Consider the following 21,771-nt stretch of genomic DNA (forward strand, 5'->3'; position numbering starts at 1 on the left):
GCATGGATTCTGTTGTTTGTTCTTTTCACTCTGACATATGGCACACGTTCAACAAGTCTCGCAATCCATTGGGGTTTTCCGGTGAATAATACATTACAGCCCAAATAAAGACAATGAGAAAATTCAAATTTGTCAAAGTCATAGGAATCTCACCCGTCAACTGGGTCCATCAGATGTCCAACAATTCCATATTTCTTAAATTTCCCAAGCAACGGCGGAGTTTAGTTTTTTTACATAGAAAAATAGAGTATTGATAAATACACTACTACAAAAGGGGTTTTTTAAGTCGGTTCTATGGGACATTTAACGATGGTTTTTAGCCGTCATAGAACGCAGTATCGTAAAATAACATGTTACTTTTTAAGACAGTTTTGGAACCATCGTCATATATTCGAATTTCTAAGACGGTTATTCGAATAATTGTCTTAGAATGTGTCATTTATCAAAGGCGGTTTTCTTCCAATATTCGACTTAGTATACAGGATTTTCTAAGACGGTTATTAGAAAAACCGTCTTAGAAAGCTAGACATATTAAGACGGTTCTTGGAATAACCGTGTTAGATTCTCAAGTCACATGAGACATACGACGACGGTTATTCCAAGAACCGTCTTAGTATTTCTAGCTTTCTAAGACGATTTTTTTAATAACCGTCTTAGAAAGTTCAGTATTTTTTTTATAATTTTTTTTGCAGCAATTTTATTTTTTGTAATATTTTTGGCTGTTATTTTATTTTTTGTAATTTCTTTAACTAATACAATATTAAACATTGATTTGAAACAAAAGTATACTCATTATTTTCAATTGAAAAATCATTATATTACATAATACAAAAATTTACATAATTAATTAAAGTCTCAAATTTTGCAAGAATTTACATTGCTATCCACACCTTAAGTAGAACAGGGACTAAAGAGTAAAACACAAGCATGACCACTGCAAATTGAACCAAAGGAAGCACCTGAAACCAACCTTGAAAGAAATGAATATGAATGATGATGCTTACAAGTTTTACATCACTATTGAGAGCATGTTATGACAACATATATAACATTATAACTTGATATCAGACATCCTAGTTAAAGTGAAATAGTATCGTTTACTCAACCACAGAGAGAAAGTAATAAATAAAGCTTAATGCCTCTGCTGACCAATGAATAGATTTAAGTTTACTGCGCTCAAGTATGCTTCTATAATAAGTGTTTTTTTTCAATGATAGAGGGGCAACCATTAAAAGCTGCCATTGTATTAAAACATAATTCTAAGTTGTAGACTGTGCATAATTCCAAGTTTTAGACTCAAGTCACAGTGAAGTTATATTTTGCCCTCAACCAATTGCGTTAAGTAATATCTTAATTAATATCACATAGGCAAGGCACAATAATCTTTTATATCTTAATTAATATTTATTTATTGTGAAAGATTTTTTTAGTTGGATATAAAAAAAATGATTTTTTTAGTACAATGGAACGAACAAGCACAAATTGAAAAAAAAAAACCTCCCATATATAATTAAAATAATATTATATTAAATTAGAGGGTTTTAGGAGCTACTATTTAATTTAACAATAACATTTGAAATATTTTTTTAGAGAAATTTCAAAAAAATTTCTTAACTTTCTAAATGTATCCATCTATCATTCTTTTATCTTTATTTTAAAGTTAATTTTTAATATATATTTTTTTCAAAAATACCGCCAGTTAAAAGTAACCTGATATTATAATATGTTTCTTATAAATCTAAAATACAGTCCAATTTATGTTAAGAATATTTATTTGTAATAAATTTTAATTATAATATAATTTATATATTTAAATGTATTTATTTATTATAAATTTTAGTTATATAAAATAATTATTTATTTTGTGTAATGCACAAACTAAAATACTCATTACTAAAAGAAGTTCTAATTTTGAATTTATAAAGTTAAATAATGGAATCAAACTTTGCTAATCCCCTATCCCCTTCCCGTACTTGTTTCCAATCAATTCTTTAAAACTTTAGCAGGACGTACGGTAAGATTGAAACTTTTTTAGTAATCAATGCAATTACTATAGTTTATTTATTTTTTACCGCTGGTACATGGTTTATTTATAGTTTGTGAACAATTAATTAATAATGAGCAAGTGGTAGTTACTACTCCCTACCCTACACAAAGACGAAGCCACTACGTGCCAAGAGTTTGAAAATTTTGTCTTGTTAGAGGAAATTTTATATATATATATATATATATATGAGCCATTAGCACGGAGAAAATTGAAAATGAAATCCAGTGATTTCAACAGCCCAACTCCAAGTAATATGCAGAAAAAAAGTTATAAATAAAGCAGCCCATACCAGAACTTCTATTTGAACAGTAGAAGGTTGTTTTTCATGAACATAGAAGGGTAGGGAAGTATATGCATATTCATTGGGTACCTGTAGGAAGTCATGACTTTGGGATCTCTTAAAAGGCTTTGTCTTCATAATACATTGACAATGAGCAAGTATAGAACCTGCTACAAAGTGTAGACCTGTGGTATGCATCATGTAACAAGTCATCAAAGTCAATACCCCAAAGTATTCATATTAACTGGAGTTAGTTTTTTCTTTTAAAAAAAATTAATTATAAATATGCATCACACTCAAACAGAAGAACCTAGAGAATATACTAATAATATTTTATAATCCAAGAGAGCAGCAAATGCAATGCATGCCTCACGCCTTGAAAGAAACTAACACATCTCTAATATTTATTCTAGTTGTTTGTCATATTGTTCAACTAATCATGAATCATGCTTCTAGTTCTAGAGTTCTATTATTCAATCACTATCCATGAGTGCGTGCCAAGTGTCCCAATTTTATTATTTTAAGAAAATGATGCCTCTAGTCTAGTCCATTTTCCTTTTCATTGAAAGTCATATATATTACCTAACCGCTTGCCTCTTAAAAAAAAGAAAGAAAAACCTGACACGGTCATAAAAGCCCAAACACAACCCCCATGTGAATGAAAGCCATTAAGAAAAAAAAAAAGAGTGCCTATCCAAGAAATAATCCAAGAGAGAAGAGAAAGCTAAGCTTACAGCTGCCACGGGAATCTCAAGAATGTCAAACCATGAAGGCATTACAGAACCATCTACAAAAAGAGCAAATCAGTAGATTAATTATCTTTTAAAATGAATAAGCATACAACATTTTTCATAGCATTGTATCTAAAAGAAAACAGGATTGTAAGGCTATCATGATGTCAACAAATGCCATCTTAGATGATGTTAAAATTTGAATGGATGTACAATAAAAGATACCAAGTAGAAAATCCAGGGTAAGCAAAGGATGAATAGGAGAAGAGATGGCAGGAAACTTATTTAGCATACAGTTATATGAGCAAGGACCATCAGTCAGAACAAAAATTCTAATAAATAATTTCCTTGAACTTACCTACGCTATGATCTCCCAAACACCTCAATTACAATATTTGGTGGTTGAGATTTGAGTGTTGATCATAAAATTTCAAGTGGTATGGACCTAGAAAATTTAATTAGACCAATTGAGGAAATCAGAAGGTCAATTTTGTACACAGCATAGCCGATCTACCAACCGGGATGTAGAATGAAAGTGAACTAGCAATTTCAAGGTAATTAAGTTGAAAGTATAGAGAAATTGAGTGTAAAAGCATACAGTTGCAAGTGACAGGGGCAGAAGGGAAGGACCATTTGGCGTCTCTGAATTGGGAAGAAGTGAATAAGGTTTTGATGGGTTCCCATGAATGCCCTCGCCAATCTCTCTAACCAAAGGGCCCTCCTCTATTTTCCCTACTGCTCCTGCCATACTTTCCATCACCCCATGAGAATGACGGCCGACTATAATCTTCCAGCATCTTGTCGTTGCTGGACCGAGAAATCGCATACCCATGACCATGACCTTCAGAAAATATTCAAACCAAAAAGGAAAATACAAAAAAAATCAACACAAGCAAAGGATATATTCTCGCATCCAGAAAAAACATAGACCAAAAAATAAGACACACAAAAATCTTGCAAAAAGAAAAAAACCCTCCTCAAGGTAGAAAGTAAAAATATTCCAATAACAATAACAGAAGCCACGGATCTTCGAAAATAACCCAAGGTCGACCCTCCAAAACACATCAAATACGCAAAGAACAACCCACCAAATCTTAAACCACTGAAAAACTCTTACCAATAATGAAAATAAAAAAAAATAAAAACTAAATAAGAAAATGGATGCGCGAGTTTTCCGGCATGTTGTGCAAAACAAAACGCAACCGAAACAGAGAGTTGGAATGAAAACTCACCTAGCGGTCGGCGAAACTCGGCGGATCCCCAGCGGTTGAAGTCGCGGTGGTGTGAGGAATCCCTCCATCTGGCGACAGACCCAAGCGACTCGGACCTCTCGTGCTTCCTCTCCTTGAAGAAGTCCTTTCGATCCCAAGGCAATGGTTCAGGCGGCATCAAAACCCGTCGAAATGAGAAGGTTCAGGAACTAGGGTTGGTGAAATGAGTAGGTGGGAGGACGCGTTTTATTTTTTATTTTTATTTTTAACTACGACGGTTTTTTATTAAAACTCGTCATAAACTTTATTGCATATAACATTCTAAGGCGGTTTTTTAATAACCGTCTTAGAATGTATGACGTAAAATGTAATTTTTTTTATGATAATTACAAAAATGCCATCGCACCACCTTTTAAATCGGGTCTACAATAACCGTCGTAAATCACACGTCGTAAAAAATGCTTTTTTTAGTAGTGATAAGATATTTTAGTATTTTTAATTTGTATATTATTTAAAGTTGTTTGTTCTTTAATTATTAATGGTTTTAAGTTATTGACAAGGTATTAATATTGCATTCTTTGTTTTTTTTATAAAAGAAAGTTGCGTGCTAAGTTCTTGTTTTTAGAACATCAGTTATTATAGTTTTTTTAATAACACTTTTTATAGGTTAACTATTTTACTGTTTAATTGTCTTTTTGTAGGAAAATTTATCACTTAGAAAGTTCAAGTTTTTTAGCAATCTTGGACTATATATATAACAGATACTATCTCCTTGTAAATTTAGTGAACCACAAGAATTTGTATAACTTTCAATTTGCAAAAAGTTTGCATGTGGTTACAAGAAAAACTGAATATATGATCACAAAGTTTGTATGATAGTTTCGAGAAACTGCAAAAAATGGCTAAATCTATATAAGCTGAAGGTGAAACTTCTAAAACAATCTTCTAATTAGCTTTATAATGGAGTTTATGCAGTGTATGATCTATGCAAAACAATTAAACGAATTCCATCAGATGCAATAATCTTAAATAGATCTAATTAAAACACTAGTTGTTCAACTAATGATTTTTTCTACTTAGAAGCTTATTCAAAATATATATCAGAAAGCCACTGATAGTTTCAGTGAAACTATTTTTTTAAGATTCAAACAAAGGATGAGAAACACTGCAAAGATATTTTAACCTGATTCGGCCAAACAACCTCTGAACTACATCTAATTCCTACGTACACTCGTCAATCACTATGTAGAAATGCACAGTGAAACAAGCCGTAGGTGCAAGCAGATATGCACAACAGCTTACGCTCGTCAATCATTACTTGGTTATTATTAGCACAACAAACCTACTTTCAAGGGGTTTCTTTACCTAAATATTTATAAAATTGTACTTTTTATTCTTCCTATCAGCCCAAAAGAACGTAATGTAAAAAATACTGCAAACCAAACATTTTTATAATCATAATTTCAACATAATGAATGACAAGATCAACAACAGTTTAATAGCTCCACAGCCGGTTGTCCACAGTAGAACATAGACATGTTTTAGCTCCACCATCATCAACCTGTCTTCCTGTCTCTTCCAATTTTCTCTAGTTTCTTTTAGTTTTCTATTTGTTACCTAGATGCAATCCTTCACAAGTTGCTATTATGATGAAAAATATCAGAATTAGCCACTTTGATGAACAACAATCTGATGAATATCCATGTCCTTCAACATCATTGAATGCCCACAGGAATCACACGGGGCAGTCCTAGAACAACAAATACTCTCATGCTCAGACAATCCTCTTAATTTGTCACTGACGTCCATGGCAGACATCCCAGCTTGAACCATATCACCACAGAACTGGAATGTAATTAGACGCAGCGGGCAAATTGAAGCTTGATGCTCCACCTACCAAAAAAGTTAAAACAATTTATTTAGATAGTCTGATTCATAATATAATAATTTGCACATCTTTCATATGAACTCAGATTACCAGATTGTATATTTCCTTGCATTAACTATGAAGAATTGAATACTGACTGGTAAATTAAATTAACAGCAATAAGTAGACCACACTTCTTAGTAAAAGGAAAACTTAGACTTTTTATGCAAACTGACAACAAACGACAAAATTTTTTAATATGAAGATATGAAGAAAAATTTCTTCGGCTGAATCAGGTTAAAATATCTTTGCAGTGTTTCTCATCCTTTGTTTGAATCTTAAAAAAATAGTTTCACCGAAACTATTAGTGGCTTACTGATATATATTTTGAATAAGATTCCAAGTAGAAGAAAAAATCATTAGTTGAAGAACTAGTGTTTTAATTAGATCTATTTAAGATTATTGTATCTGATGGAATTCGTTTAATTGTTTTGCATAGATCATACACTGCATAAACTCCTTTATAAAGCTGATCAAAAGATTGTTTTATAAGTTTCACCTTCAGCTTTTATAGATTTAGCCATTTTTTGCAGTTTCTCGAAACTCTCATACAAACTTTGTGATCATATATTCAATTTTTCTTGTAACCACATGCAAATTAATTGTAAGTTATGCAAATTCTTGTGGTTCAATAAATTTACAAGGAGATAGTATCTGTTATATATATAGTCCGAGATTGCTAAAAAGCTTGAACTTTCTAAGTGATAAATTTTTCTATAAAAAGACAATTAAACAGTAAAATAGTTAACCTATAAAAAGTGTTATTAAATAAGTTACAATAACTGATGTTATAAAAACAAGAACTTAGAATGCAACTTTCTTTAAGAAAAAAACATAGAATGCAATATTAACACCTTTTCTATAACTTAAAACAATTAATAATTAAATAAAAAATAACTTTAAATAATACTAGAATATCCTTTTTGTTAATACTGTATTTTTATATGTAAAAAAAAAACTTAACTAAGCTCCGCCATTGCTTGGGAAATTTAAGAAATTTGGAATTGTTGGACCTCTCTAGGAACCAGTCGACAGGTTAGATTCCTATGACTTTGACAAATTTGAATTTTGTCGTTGTCTTTAACCTTTCACAAATGTGTGAACAGTTTAATAATACATTTTGAAATGATTCCTATGCTTGAGAAATGTGCGGTAGGGACTTCCTTCCAAGTCTCGTATGTCACGTCGACCTTATCACAAGCAACAATCTCCAAATATGTTCTTAATTTCTTCTTGTGGGGACTGTCGGTCTTCCCAATCCCAAATATGTCTCTCTGCCCCTAGTGGTCTAGTGGCCAAGGATCGTAGCCGTGTGGCTTTGTATGTCCGCTTCAAGGTAGACGGAGACTATGATGCTACTGTAGGAGGAGGAGGAAGAGGCGAGCCAGGTGGAGTAGCCATTGTGGAAGCAATGACTTCCAAGATTATTTTGATGATGCCAAAGAATCCAGAGTTAAGCAAGTTTCAAAGAATTAGGAGTCAAAAAGCTTCAAGAATCAAGATTCAAGAATAATCAAGTTTACAGATTCAATCAAGTTTTAAGAATCAAGATTCAAGAATAATCAAGATCAAGATTCAAGAATAATCAAGATCAAGATTCAAGACTCAAGATTCAAGAAACAAGAGAAGACTCAATCAAGATAAGTACTAAAAAAAGTTTTTCAAAACATTGAGTAGCACAAGAATTTTTCACAAAATCTTTTACCAAAGAGTTTTACTCTCTGATAATCGATTACCTTCTGGTAATCGATTACCAGTAGCCAGCATTGTTTTCAAAACTGATTTACAAAGTTGTAATTGATTACCATAATCAGGTAATGGATTACCAATATTTTAAAACGTTAGATTTCAAATTTCAAGAGTCACAACTAGTGATAAAACATTTTCAAATCATTTTAAACTTGTGTAATCGATTAAACAATACTTGAAATCGATTACCAGTGTTTCTAAACGTTTTAATTTTCAAATTTAAACATGAAGAGTCACATATTTTGATGTGTAATCGATTACACTATAATGGTAATCGATTACCAGTGACTCATTTCGAAAAATAAATTTTCAAAAGTCACAATTCTTAAAGTGACTTGTTTCTGAAGATTTTTTCAAAAGTCACAACTTTTTAAGTGACTAGTTTTCAAAAGAGTCACAATTTTTAAAAGGTTACTAGTTTTAAAGAAATTGTGAAGAGTCACAAACTTTAACTTGAATCATCAAATGATTATAAATATATGACCATCGCATGAATTTCAATAACGTTTTTTTTACAGAACTTTCTAATTCATTTCTCTTCATCTTTCTAAGAGTTTTTGTTCAATACTTTCTCTTTCAAGAAAAGTTTATTGGTCAAAAACTTGTGTTATTCTTTTTCTCCATTCCCTTCTTTCTCTTGTCAAAAGATTCAAAGGACTAACCGCTTGAGAATTCTTTTGTTTCTTCCCTTCTCCCTTTTGACAAAAGATTTCAAAGGACTAACCGCCTGAGATATCTTTTGTTTCTTACAAAAGATTTCAAAGGACTAACCGCCTAAGATATCGTTTTCCCTTTCCCTTTATACAAAAGATTTCAAAGGACTAACCGCCTGAGATATCTTTTGTATCCCCCTAACAGAGAATTCAAGGGACTAACCGCCTAAGAATTCTTTGTCCTAACACATTGGAGAGTACATCCTTTGTGGCACAAGTAGAGGGTACATCTACTTGGGCTGTTATACTGAGAACAAGAGAGGGTACATCTCTTGTGGATCAGTTCAAGTGGAGGGTATATCCACTTGGTTGTTCAAAGAGAACAAGGGAGGGTACATCCCTTGTTGATCTTTGGCTTGTAAAGGATTTTACAAGGTTGAAAGAAATCTCAAGAATCGTTGGTTTCTTGGGGACTGGATGTAGGCACGGGTTGTGACCGAACCAATATAAATCTTGGGTTTGTCTTCTTCTTCCCTACACTCTTTAATTTCCGTTGTGTACTTTTAATTGCCGCTTTTACTTTTGGTTAAGTTATTGTTTCTCTTCTTTACTTTCTTAACTTAGTAGTAAAAGCCTAGTTGAATCTAGTAACATTAAGAAAAATAAATTTTTAATTAGTCAAGACACATTAATAATTAATTCAACCCCCCCTTCTTAATTATTTCGAGACCACTTGATCCAACAAGTGGTATCAGAGTAGGTATCTTGAGAAAAGTTTCACAACTTGAAGATTCATGGCCTCCTCAAATTCTCTCTTTCCCAAAGGAAACTCCATCCATAGGCTACCTATCTTTAATGGTGAGGGTTACCACTATTGGAAAACCTGAATACAAATCTTTATTGAAGCCATAGATTTAAACATTTGGGAAGCAATAGAAATAGGACCTTATGTACCCACCATAGTAGATACAAGCACTAGCACAACAACAGAAAAACCTAGAGATAAATGGACTGAAGAAGATAGAAGAAGAATCTAATATAATCTTAAAGCCAAAAACATTATTACTTCTGCCCTAGGAATAGATGAATATTTTAGAGTGTCAAACTGTTCAAATGCAAAGGAGATGTGGGATACTCTCCAACTTACACATGAAGGCACCACTGATGTGAAAAGATCTAGAGTCAACACCCTTACACATGAATATGAATTATTTAGGATGAACACTAATGAGAACATCCAAAGCATGCAGAAAAGATTCACACAGATAGTCAACCACCTTGCCTCCTTAGGAAAAACCTTTCCAAATGAAGATTTAATCAATAAAGTTTTGAGATGCTTAAGTAGGGAATGGTAGCCCAAGGTAACTGCCATTTTTGAAAGTAAAGATCTTTCCTCTATGTCTCTTGCCACTCTTTTTGGCAAATTGCAGGAACATGAAATGGAACTTCAACGTCTCAACCAAAATGAAGAGATTGACAAAAGGAAAAGAAGCATAGCACTCAAAGCCTCCTCCTCAATGCAAGAAGAAGAAGAAGAAGAAGAAGAAGAATCTAATGATGAAGAAGACTTCTCACTCTTTGTGAAGAAGTTTCATAAATTTGTCAAAAATAGAAGAATGAAGAGAAGCCATAACTTCAACAATGGGAAGAGATCCCAAGAAGTTTCTCCAACTCTTAAATGCTATAAGTGTAATAAACCCGGTCACATAAAGGAAAACTGCCCCTTAAATGAGTCATGGCCCGAGAAGAATGAGAAGAAAAGCTATAAAGAAAGAAGATCCAAGAAGGCGTATATTGCTTGGGATGATAATGACTCATCCGATGGTTCAGAGAAGGAAATCAACCTTCTATCCAAGGACTATGAGAGCAATGAGAACATCTCTCAAGAAGATTAAGCAAAAAGCAAAAGTTTGACTTCCATCTTTGAAGATCTAAACACTTAAATCATGAAAAAGGTAACATCAAAACCATTCTCTTTTAAATTAAGTTGATTGAAACTTTCCTTTCAATTAACTTGTTTATATGATGACTAACAAAATTTTATTTGTTTGTCTTGGTTGATTGTTATTGTGAGTTTATGCTTATATGTTTGATTGAGTTATTTTTCTTTCTCAAAGCATGAAGTTTATTTAAAAAAAAAAAAACAAATATCTGATGACGTCTATGATTCTTGCATGATTTTTAATATGATATATGAATTACTTGCTTAAGAGTCGTTCATGATGTTTTTTTTTTAAAAAAATCCATTATGTTATATATATTTATTTTTATATAAGAGTTTTCAGATATAAAGTATTTTTTTCTGAAAAATGTGTTATCCAACATAAGCATGATAAAGATATTGAGCATATAGGTTTCAGAGAAAATAATGTTTACATGATTGATATGAAACAACGACTATCTGATTATGGGATTGTATTAGACCATATACCTATAAAATGTGACAACACAAGCGCCATAAATATATCTAAGAACCCAGTCCTCCACTCTAGAACCAAGCACATAGAAATTAGACATCATTTTCTTAGAGATCATGTCCTAAAAGGTGACTGTGTTCTAGAATTTGTAGATACCAAAAATCAACTCGCAGATATCTTCACAAAACCACTACCCAAAGATTCCCTCTACACCATTAGAAGAGAATTAGGACTTCTAGATGTCAGTGACTTAGAAAAATGATTTGTTTTATGTTATGATGACTTATGACTTGTTTAAAACACATGTTTTTATTATGTTTTGTGAATGATTTATGACATTATGTTATTTATTTATTCTCTGAACATTGGTTATGTTTTAAGTATTTGGTACTTAGTTAATTATGACTGAACTTGATGTCTTTATTTATTTTGCACTTAGATGTTTATGTTTTATACTTAGACTTGGTTATTTTGATGATATATGACTAAGTGGTTTGCATTTCAATTTGGTTTTATTCAAATTATGCTTTATGTATGTTTTACAATCATTTATGTTTGTTTTACAAATTATGTTTTGTGTATGTTTTAAATTCTTCATGTTTTACGCACTTTGGCCTTTTTGATGTTGCCAAAGGGGGAGAGAAAAATGGGTATTTTAGAAATCAAGATATTATATTTTCAATGTTTTAAAATTAAGCATGAATTCAAAAAGAAAGGGGGAGAAAGAGATGAGTGAACGGTAGAACAAAACTTATATGTATTCTCTTGATTTCAGGATTGTCATCATCAAAAAAGGGGAGACTGTGGAAGCAATGACTTCCAAGATTATTTTGATGATGTCAAGGAATCAAGAGTTAAGCAAGTTCTAAAGAATCAGGAGTCAAAAAGCTTCAAGAATCAAGTTTCAAAGAATCAAGATTCAAGAACAATCAAGTTTCAAGATTCAATCAAGTTTCAAGAATCAAGATCAAGATTCAAGACTCAAGATTCAAGAATCAAGAGAAGACTCAATCAAGATAAGTACTAAAAAAAGTTTTTCAAAACATTGAGTGCACAAGAATTTTTCACAAAATCTTTTACCAAAGAGTTTTACTCTCTGGTAATCGATTACCAGTAGCCAACATTGTTTTCAAAACTGATTTATAAAGCTGTAATCGATTACCATCATCATGTAATCGATTACCAATGTTTTAAAACGTTAGATTTCAAATTTCAAGAGTCACAACTAGTGATAAAACATTTTCAAATCATTTTAAACTTGTGTAATCGATTACAAAATACTTGTAATCGATTACCAGTGTTTCTAAACGTTTTGATTTTCAAATTTAAACATGAAGAGTCACATATTTTGATGTGTAATTGATTACACTATAATGGTAATCGATTACCAGTGACTGATTTCAAAAAATAAATTTCCAAAAGTCACAATTCTTAAAGTGACTTGTTTCTAAAGATTTTTTCAAAAGTCACAACTTTTTAAGTGACTAGTTTTCAAAAGAGTCACAATTTTTAAAAGGTGACTAGTTTTAAAGAAATTGCCAAGAGTCACAAACTTTAACTTGAGTCATCAAATGATTATAAATATGTGACCATGGCATGAATTTCAATAACGTTTTTTTTACAGAACTTTCTAATTCATTTCTCTTCATCTTTCTAAGAGTTTTTGTTCAATACTTTCTCTTTCAAGAAAAGTTTATTGGCCAAAAACTTGTGTTATTCTTTTTCTTCATTCCCTTCTTTCTCTTGTTAAAAGATTCAAAGAACTAACCGCTTGAGAATTTTTTTGTTTCTTCCCTTCTCCCTCTTGACAAAAGATTTCAAAGGACTAACCGCCTGAGATATCTTTTGTTTCTTACAAAAGATTTCAAAGGACTAACCGCCTGAGATATCTTTTTCCCTTTCCCTTTATACAAAAGATTTCAAAGGACTAACCGCCTGAGATATCTTTTGTATCCCACTCACCAAGAATTCAAGGGACTAACCGCCTTAGAATTCTTTGTCCTAACACATTGGAGGGTACATCCTTTGTGGCACAAGTTGAGGGTACATCTACTTGGGCTGTTATACTGAGAACAAGAGAGGGTACATCTCTTGTGGATCAGTTCAAGTGGAGGGTATATCCACTTAGTTGTTCAAAGAGAACAAGGAAGGGTACATCCCTTGTGGATCTTTGGCTTGTAAAGGATTTTACAAGGTTGAAAGAAATCTCAAGAACCGTTGGTTGCTTGGGAACTAGATGTAGGCACGGGTTGTGGCCGAACGAGTATAAATCTTGTGTTTGTCTTCTTCTTCTTCCCTACACTCTTTAATTTCCGCTGTGTACTTTTAATTGCCACTTTTACTTTTGGTTAAGTTATTGTTTCTCTTCTTTACTTTCTTAACTTAGTAGTAAAAGCCTAGTTGAATCTAGTAACATTAAGAAGGATAAATTTTTAATTATTCAAGACACATTAATAATTAATTCAACCCCCCCTTCTTAATTATTTCAAGGCCACTTGATCCAACAACCATGGGCCTGTAAAGAAAAAAAAACTTAAGTTAGTTAACATTATCAAAAAACTGAATTAGTTATGTAAATGAATGTACTGAAATGAAATACATAATTAGAAAATTACATTAGACGATGTTAATTAATTCTCCTTCATCATGATTATTACGATTAACATGAACGTCCTCAGCTTCTTCTTCTCCAACAATGTTAGGAGTCATTTGTGTGGACAAAGGACTAACATAAGTATCAATGTATGAATCATCATCTTCTACATTAACACCAATTGTTTTCCCATGTAGAACCACGAACCACCTTTCATCACAAGGGTCTTGAACATAAAATACCTGTTTAGCTTGTTCTGCCATGATGAAAGGGTCATTGTGGTAAGCTAGTTTCTTTAGGTCTACCAACGTAAATCCTATATCATCGGCTCGCACACTGGTGTTGTTGTCAACCTATTTACATTTGAAAACACAAACAGTAAATTTGACATAGTTAAGCTTCCAAATTTCATCAATGAACCCAAATTAAGGGATGGAAGCTACACAAGGATTGTCATCATGTACACTGGCGAAGTGTTGAGATTCAACCCTAAGGGTGACCCCGCTGTTTTGCATTGTACTTTTCTCATCTTGTGCTTTTGTATAAAAGGAATACTTGTTTATGTCGTATCCTTGCCAAGTTATAACATTTCTTTTAGGCGCATCTGCTAGCTTTCTTAATGTTTCAGAAGCATTTTCATCAGCAAAGATTGTATCTTTAAACCAATCAAAGAAAGTCTTGTTATTCTTTTTCAAGACCCAGTTCTTTGACATTTTTGGATTACTTTGTTTGACTAAACCTTCATGCTGAAGTATGTATGGCAAAACTTCATTACTATTATTCAAGACACACAAGTGAGCTTGTAACAAATATTCTACACTTTGAGTGATAACATGCAATCCTCTTGAACCCTTACCGCCCACTTTGTCGTCATGCCAAGACTCGGGAAGCCAAACAGGTTTATCCTTTTCAATGTACTCTGAACAAAATTCAATGGCTTCTTTTGCAATGTACCTTTCAACTATAGATGCTTCCGGATGATGTAGATTCTTCGTATACCCTTTTAAGATCTTCATGTATCGCTCAACCGGGTACATCCACCGCAAATAAACAGGACCACAACATTTGATTTCTCTGACCAGATGAACAATTAAGTGAACCATGATGTCAAAGAAAGCAGGAGGAAAATACATCTCCAACTGGCACAGTATAATTGCAGCCTCGTTTTCTAGGTCATCAAACTTGACAGGATCAAGGACTTTGCTACATATGACATTGAAGAAAAAACACAGTGAGTTATGGCTAACCTGACTTTGTTAGGCAAAATGTCTCATATGGTCACGGCAAACAATTGTTGCATCAAGACGTGACAATCATGAGACTTTAACCCTACCAGCTTAAGCTCTTTCAACTACACAAGGCTCTTAATATTTGAAGAGTATCCTTGTGGGACTTTGACCCCCTACAGACACTCACAAAAACCGATCTTCTCTTTTTTTGACAAAGTATGACAAGCTGGAGGCAAGTATATTTTTTCCCATCAGACCTTGGATGCAACTGCGATCATATGCCCAACTCAGCTAGATCTTGACGGGTATTCAAACCATCTTTCGTCTTGCCTTGAATGTTAAGGAGCGTCCCAATGACATTATCACATACATTTTTCTCCACATGCATAACATCAATACAATGCCTAATGTCAAGGTCAGTCCAGTACGGAAGATCAAAGAAAATCGACCTCTTCTTCCATATGAAACTATTACTTTTTTCCTTCTTTTAAGTTTTTCCAAATACAGTATTCAAGTGTTGAACCCGCTGGAAGACCTACTCACCAGTCAATGGTATCGGCGCAGTTTCGCGTTCTTGAGTTCCATTAAATGCTTTTTTCAATCTCCTGTAAGGGTGATGAGGTTTTAGAAAATGGCGATGCCTAATGTACATTGTTTTTCTACCATGTTTCAGTTGTATGTAGCTTATGCCTTCTTCACAGATGGGGCATGCATGATGACCCTTAACACTGTAACCGCTCAGATTCCCATATGTTGGAAAGTCATTAATGGTACAAAAAAGGATTGCGGGCATTTCAAAAGTCTCATTCTAAAACACATCAAACACTAAAACCCCCTCGTCCCATAGCTTTGTCAGGTCTTCAATCAATGGACTTAGATAAACATCAATGTCATTTCCTAACTGTCTTGGGCCTGATATCATCATGGACAACATCATGTATTTTCGCTTCATGCACAACCAAGGAGGCAAATTGTAAATTACTAGTAGAACTGGCCATGAACTGTGTTGAGTGCTTAAATTGCCATATGGATTCATTCCATCACTGGCTATTCCAAGCCTAAGATTTCTTGCCTCTTTGCCGAAATCCGAAAACATACGATCTATCTTCTTCCACTGGGAGCAATTAGCTGGATGACGGACCATTTCATCATAGTTTCTCCCATTTGCATGTCATGTAAGGTCTTTTGCATCATCTCCATCAGTAAACAGACGCTTAAACCTTGGAATGATGGGAAGATACCGCAACACCTTTGCTGGAGGGCCCTTCTTTGAGTTTTCATCAGAACTGTAGTCCTCATCATCCTTCACTTTGTACGGTGATACCCCACACCTAGGGCATTTGGACATTTTTACGAATTCATGCCTGTACAGTATGCAATCATTCGGGAAAGCATGAATCTTCTGATACTCCATACCCATCGGACACAGTATCTTCTTGGCCTGATAGTAACTTTTAGGCAACGTGTTTTCCTCTGGAAGCAGATCGTGCACTACTTGAAGTAGTGAACTAAAGCTTTTTTCACTTTACCCATATTTGGCCATAACATTAACCAGACTTAACACCGCCGACAACAGCGTCAAGGAATTCTTGCACCCCGTATACAAAGGCTTCTTTGAATCACTTTGAAATCCTTCATACATAGGGGCATGTGCTTGCTTAAAAGACTCTTCTCCAAGGTCACAAATCATATCCTCCAAGCGATCTCCCATTTCTACATCAAACGATTCAGATTGGGACCCACCCTGCATGTCTATCAATTCACCATGCCATATCCAAGTCGTGTAATTCTTCTTAATCCCATCACACAATAGATGCTCTCGTATGTCGTCTAGTATTTGTCATCTTCCATTTAAACAATTGATGCAAGGACAATAATATCTTCCATCTTCATGCAGTCGACTTCTTTCTAAAGCAAATTGCAAGAACTGCTTGACGCCTTCCTCGTATGCAGGGCTCATGCGACTTTCATTCATCCAACTTTGATCCATCTAAATAATAACTCCGTGATACTCACAAAGTTATTCGATGCATGAAAATATCACTTTTTTATTATAGGTGTGGCCCTATCCCATTCAGGAAGACCGTCTTTTATGGTAGCTTCATACGTCAAGGTTAATTCTATTTTGTTAAATTTGACAAAATTTCGGCAACATTTTGCATTGGTCTCCAAGTACACGACATGAAATCGGTGAAATTAATTTCCCGATAATCAAGTATGCACTCAGAGAACAACTAGAAATGCATTGTACTAAAATTTCATCAAATTAAACAAAATAATGTTAACCTTAACACTTGAATCTACCATAAAAATATCAGTCTCCCCAAACTGCAATTCAAGATTGAATACAATGATTAATGCAAACTGTCTGCAAGAATCATTGCATTCAATCTCAAATGAGAATCTAAGGTTCACTCATCGTGAACATAATTTGTATAGCATATATCAGTTGTCATTAATGGCAGTGAACGAGTAATAAAAATATTAATTGGTAACAAACATTCGTACCTGTGATGATGAGCAACACAGTCCTAAATGAAATCAAGAATCCAATAAATAACTCAACGACCACCTACATCAATCATCATTCCGAAAAATAGATATCAGTATGTGACAATGAGTAGGCTATACAAATCGACTAAATACCAAGTGTTACTATCCTATTTGAATGAAGGTATGTTAAGGCGGAACTAAAACTAAGGATGAAGCATGTTAAAAATAAGGATTATCCAATGAACCAAGATCCTTCAACGAGAAAACACTATTGAGTTTGCAAACTAAGCTCTACAACAAAGTAGGGTTATTATTGATGATGATTATGTCATCAACATAGATCATAATATAGACAGTTGTGGAACCTTTGGAATAGACAAATAAGGAGGGATGACATTTGCTAAAGCTGAAACCGAAGTTGCAGCCAATAGGAACCCTATTTGGGGGAATAGGATCAAGAGTGAAAGTATCATTGTTCATAAAGGCATCATATTTTGCCTTCACAGCTGTCAACCATGCAGGGTATCGACAATGATGTTGGTTGAGACAGTGTGTATACTCTCAATCATATTGTAGCACTTCTATGATTTAAGCTAGTTTACTCTGAGAGTGTGGATCTAACGTGTAGTGCCTTTGATTTTGAAGAGTTTTGCATCAAAGATATAAATACCTAAGTTGGAGGCTTGAGCATAATTGAGTTTCCAGCAATCAGCACAGGACAATTTTGGAAACAGCAAGATTGACGGGATAGTTAAAAGGTGGAATGGCTAAAATCACTCCTAGTGGAATCTGAAAATCAAATGAAACTTTCTAAGATCACATCAAAAACCAAATCTGGAACATATGTTAACACTTAGCATTTCACCTCATCATATGATCATTTAATATGCTAGTCATTAGAAGTTACAAAGATAATACAATGTCATGGAGAGATTACACTACTTTATGAACTCAGGGTTTTGATATTGTGTCTGATTGTAATTGTAACTTAATAAAATATAGATTTTCTAGATGTAGTTGACTATCTGTTCTTTAATTGTTACTCAATAAAATATAGATTTTAGATTCCTCTAATCTATAATCAAAAAAGAATCTTTGTAGTGTTACCTCTATGTTTCTTTTGTCTTTTTACATATTGTTCTACTTATTAGTTTCGAGACTACTTTATATTGGTGGAATTAGTTTGCTACTGTCCTTGTTTTCATACTCATTAATTTCTATTTCCTATAATATGTTTAAATTTGATTGCTTTCTTTGCACTAATATTAGGTGTTCACAATGCCCTTATGTAGCAACAACCTAATAGAATGACTATTATTGTCCCTCGGCATCAACATGATTGCCAAAGTTAGTTTTTTTCCCATATCCTTTCAAATCATGATTTTGGTTTCCTACTGGTATCTTTCATAGGAGGCCATCCTTACTTCAGACAGAGTCTCATACTGTTACTCCACCACTTTAATAAGCTCTATATTAGGAAGCGGCAGAGGGGGCATTGAATTAATAATGTAACATATTGCATGTGCAGCAATGAAGGGTAGTTGAATGATTTATATAAGGAAATAATTGAGTGATTTATGTAAGGGAATAAAAAGAAACCAAAACACCATGTTAACCGATATCTCTAAAAAAATAGAATTAGAGAGACTAAAAAAAGGAAAGAAAATAGTAGGATATGTGAAACACCCTGTGTTGCCTTTCAATTATGTACCTCTACTATTGTGCTACTGCCATCTATTGGTACCAGAATTAATTCAAGAATAATACAGAAAATTTGTCTCAGTTGAGGGTGTTTTCATCTAATTTCTAGTAGATACTAAATGTTGGTTCCATTGTTAGTAGAAACTCAAATCGTAGTTTGCTACTTTGCAGGGGATTAGTCCCTTCTTGCAGAAACACTTGTTATTGTATATTGGGGTTTTGTACAAAATTTTTACTTTGACAAAAGTTAATTTTTCAGCCTCAGAATATGGTATGCCCAGAAGGAAAACAAAGTTAGTTCTTATATTGTTTTTGTCTTGCATGATTTATGCAGGATTGGCCAGATAGCCAAAGTAGACTATGAAGCACCCAAAGTTAGTTCTTATATTATTTCATTCTCTATGCAGGATTGGCCAGACAGCCAAAGTGGGGTCATCTAAAGGATTTACATAGAGCAATAAAACTCTGTGAACCTGCTTTAGTATTTGGAGATCCTACTGTACAACAGCTTGGAAACTATGAAGAGGTATAACTTGATTCAATTATCTGAGAATTAGCAATCCTATCTAAAATCTTTGTAAGTAGACTAAACTTTTAACTTTCATATCCAATGTACAGACTCATGTTTTTAGATCCAAGTCTGGAGCTTGTGCTTCATTCCTTGCGAACTATAACCCACAATCTTATGCAACAGTGGCATTGGAAATCAGCATTACAACTTGCCTCCTTGGTCTATAAGCATTCTTCCTAACTGCAAGCACACTCTTTATAACACTACAAGGGTGAGACAAAAATCAAACAAAATTTTATTTCAGAATACTATGCATGCAAACCAAGATGCCACTTGTGGTTATAGTTTCTCTCAACTACCAGACTTATAAGGTACTTCCAAACCAAGATGCAGTTCCAAGCTAAGGTAGTTTATGTTTCCTCTTTGTCTGATTCAGTTGTTTCTTGGGCAGAAACAACATGGGCAGTGAACATGATAGTAAAAACTAACAGCAACCACTCTTAGAGTTAGGAAGATCCTTGGGTACAATTAGAAGATAGGTGAGAGTAAAACTAACAGCAACCACTCTTAGACTTGATGCAATTGTAGCAGATAGGTGAGAGTAAAAACTAACAACAACAAATAATGCAACTTAGCTATAACCAGCAATAATCTAATCAAAATTGCCATTTGCCAACACACACAAATACAATTAAGATCAAAGTTGACTTATAATGGATTATAATACTCCAATTTGCAAAATTGAAATGAAGCAATCAACCTGAACATGTGTTACAAAAATGCAAAACAACTGAAACTCAATTGATCTTGTCCATTTTGTTGACAAGCTGACCCACTTGAAACTCCCTAAGGAAAAATAAGCCTACCTAATAGTAATGAGAACAAAGATCCAAACACTCGAGTTTGTAACTAAAAAATTGCTTAGACATTTTGTAGAAATAAGTATTGGTTAAAAATTTAGTATTCCTATACAACAAACATAGAGTAATACAGAAGCTCAAGCTTCCCACACAGGACACAACTGATACAAGCAAGTGAAGCAACCAATTGACAGATAACCAATTATAGTTACGTTGCTCTTTAAAAGTGAACTCAACCTACCATGTACAGTTGCTAATATCTGAATCAAACTGTAATAATTTATCTTTCTAATTTCTCATTTAGCTTAACACATGAATAAATTAGAGTTTAACAAAGAATACATTCAAACTTTTCATTTACCATCTTTCATTTATCTAGTCTAGGAGAGGGTTCTACTCTCTGATTTTCTCACAATGAGCACTCAAAAATTATCTATGTGCACAGTGGACGGTGCTCAAGAACCTTCTAATCCATTTTACATTGACCCAAATGACAACTCCATGGTTCTAGTTTCACCTCTCATGAACAAATTTCCATAGTTGGTCCAGATCAATGGAGATGAGTATGCTAACTTAAAAAACTAGGAAGGTAAGGGATCCATAGCACTGAGTATTCATCATAAGCCTGACCTACAAAATGGTAAGGGATCCGTATCTAAGGCTTAAAACAACAAGTGAATTAAGAGAATGACCAACTATTAAGCAGCAATGCAGCATATAAGTGAATAACTACAAGATCTTTATCAACCCAAAATCGATACCTCTGGCCAATTAGAAGCATCAAGCAACCACTCTTAGACTTGATGTAATTGTAGCAGATAGGTGAGAGTAAAAACTAAAAGCAATAAATAATGCAACCTTGCTATAACTAGCAATAATCTAATCAAAATTGCCATTTGCCAACACACATAAGTACAATTAAGTGACTGCTCATTCTAGAGACTTGGTTTGTGCTATTAACCCCATTTCTTTGATGGTGGGTTGCAGCTGTAGCAAAGGGGTACTTAGCTTGATTGTCCAAATGGCCATCTATAAAATAAAAACAATGACTCAATCTTTGTATCAGGTACACAAGTTATATGTTATTTGATTTTCTTTGTATTACTATGGGGGCACGCTATAATCTTGAATCTACTGCTACATTTATTTGTGTGTGAGGTTCTGAAACTTAGCAAAATATATCGTAAGGGATGTGAAAATCTTAAGTTATTTCTTATAAGGATGTGGGGATCAGATGCAACAAGTGTTCTCTGACATAACATGCTAGTGAATTTTCAGTCTGAAGTTTGGTTTCTGAAAGTAAATTCAAAAAATGATAACTAATACTATTTAAGTTAATTTTCCATTTAGATGTCAAAAAATCAATGTG

General features: G+C 33.5%; 1 long non-coding RNA gene across 1 annotated transcript; it reads right to left on the minus strand.

Annotated features, from left to right (window-relative positions):
* Positions 1-767: 767 nt before the first annotated feature.
* Positions 768-3,898, minus strand: LOC114384941. The gene is made up of 5 exons (XR_003660815.1): positions 3,657-3,898; positions 3,417-3,503; positions 3,062-3,114; positions 2,418-2,512; positions 768-959 (listed from the first exon to the last, which is right to left on the minus strand). It is a non-coding gene; the product is annotated as an uncharacterized LOC114384941 (long non-coding RNA).
* Positions 3,899-21,771: the final 17,873 nt, after the last annotated feature.

Source organism: Glycine soja, chromosome 14, assembly GCF_004193775.1.
Source record: "Glycine soja cultivar W05 chromosome 14, ASM419377v2, whole genome shotgun sequence".
NCBI lineage: Eukaryota > Viridiplantae > Streptophyta > Magnoliopsida > Fabales > Fabaceae > Glycine > Glycine soja.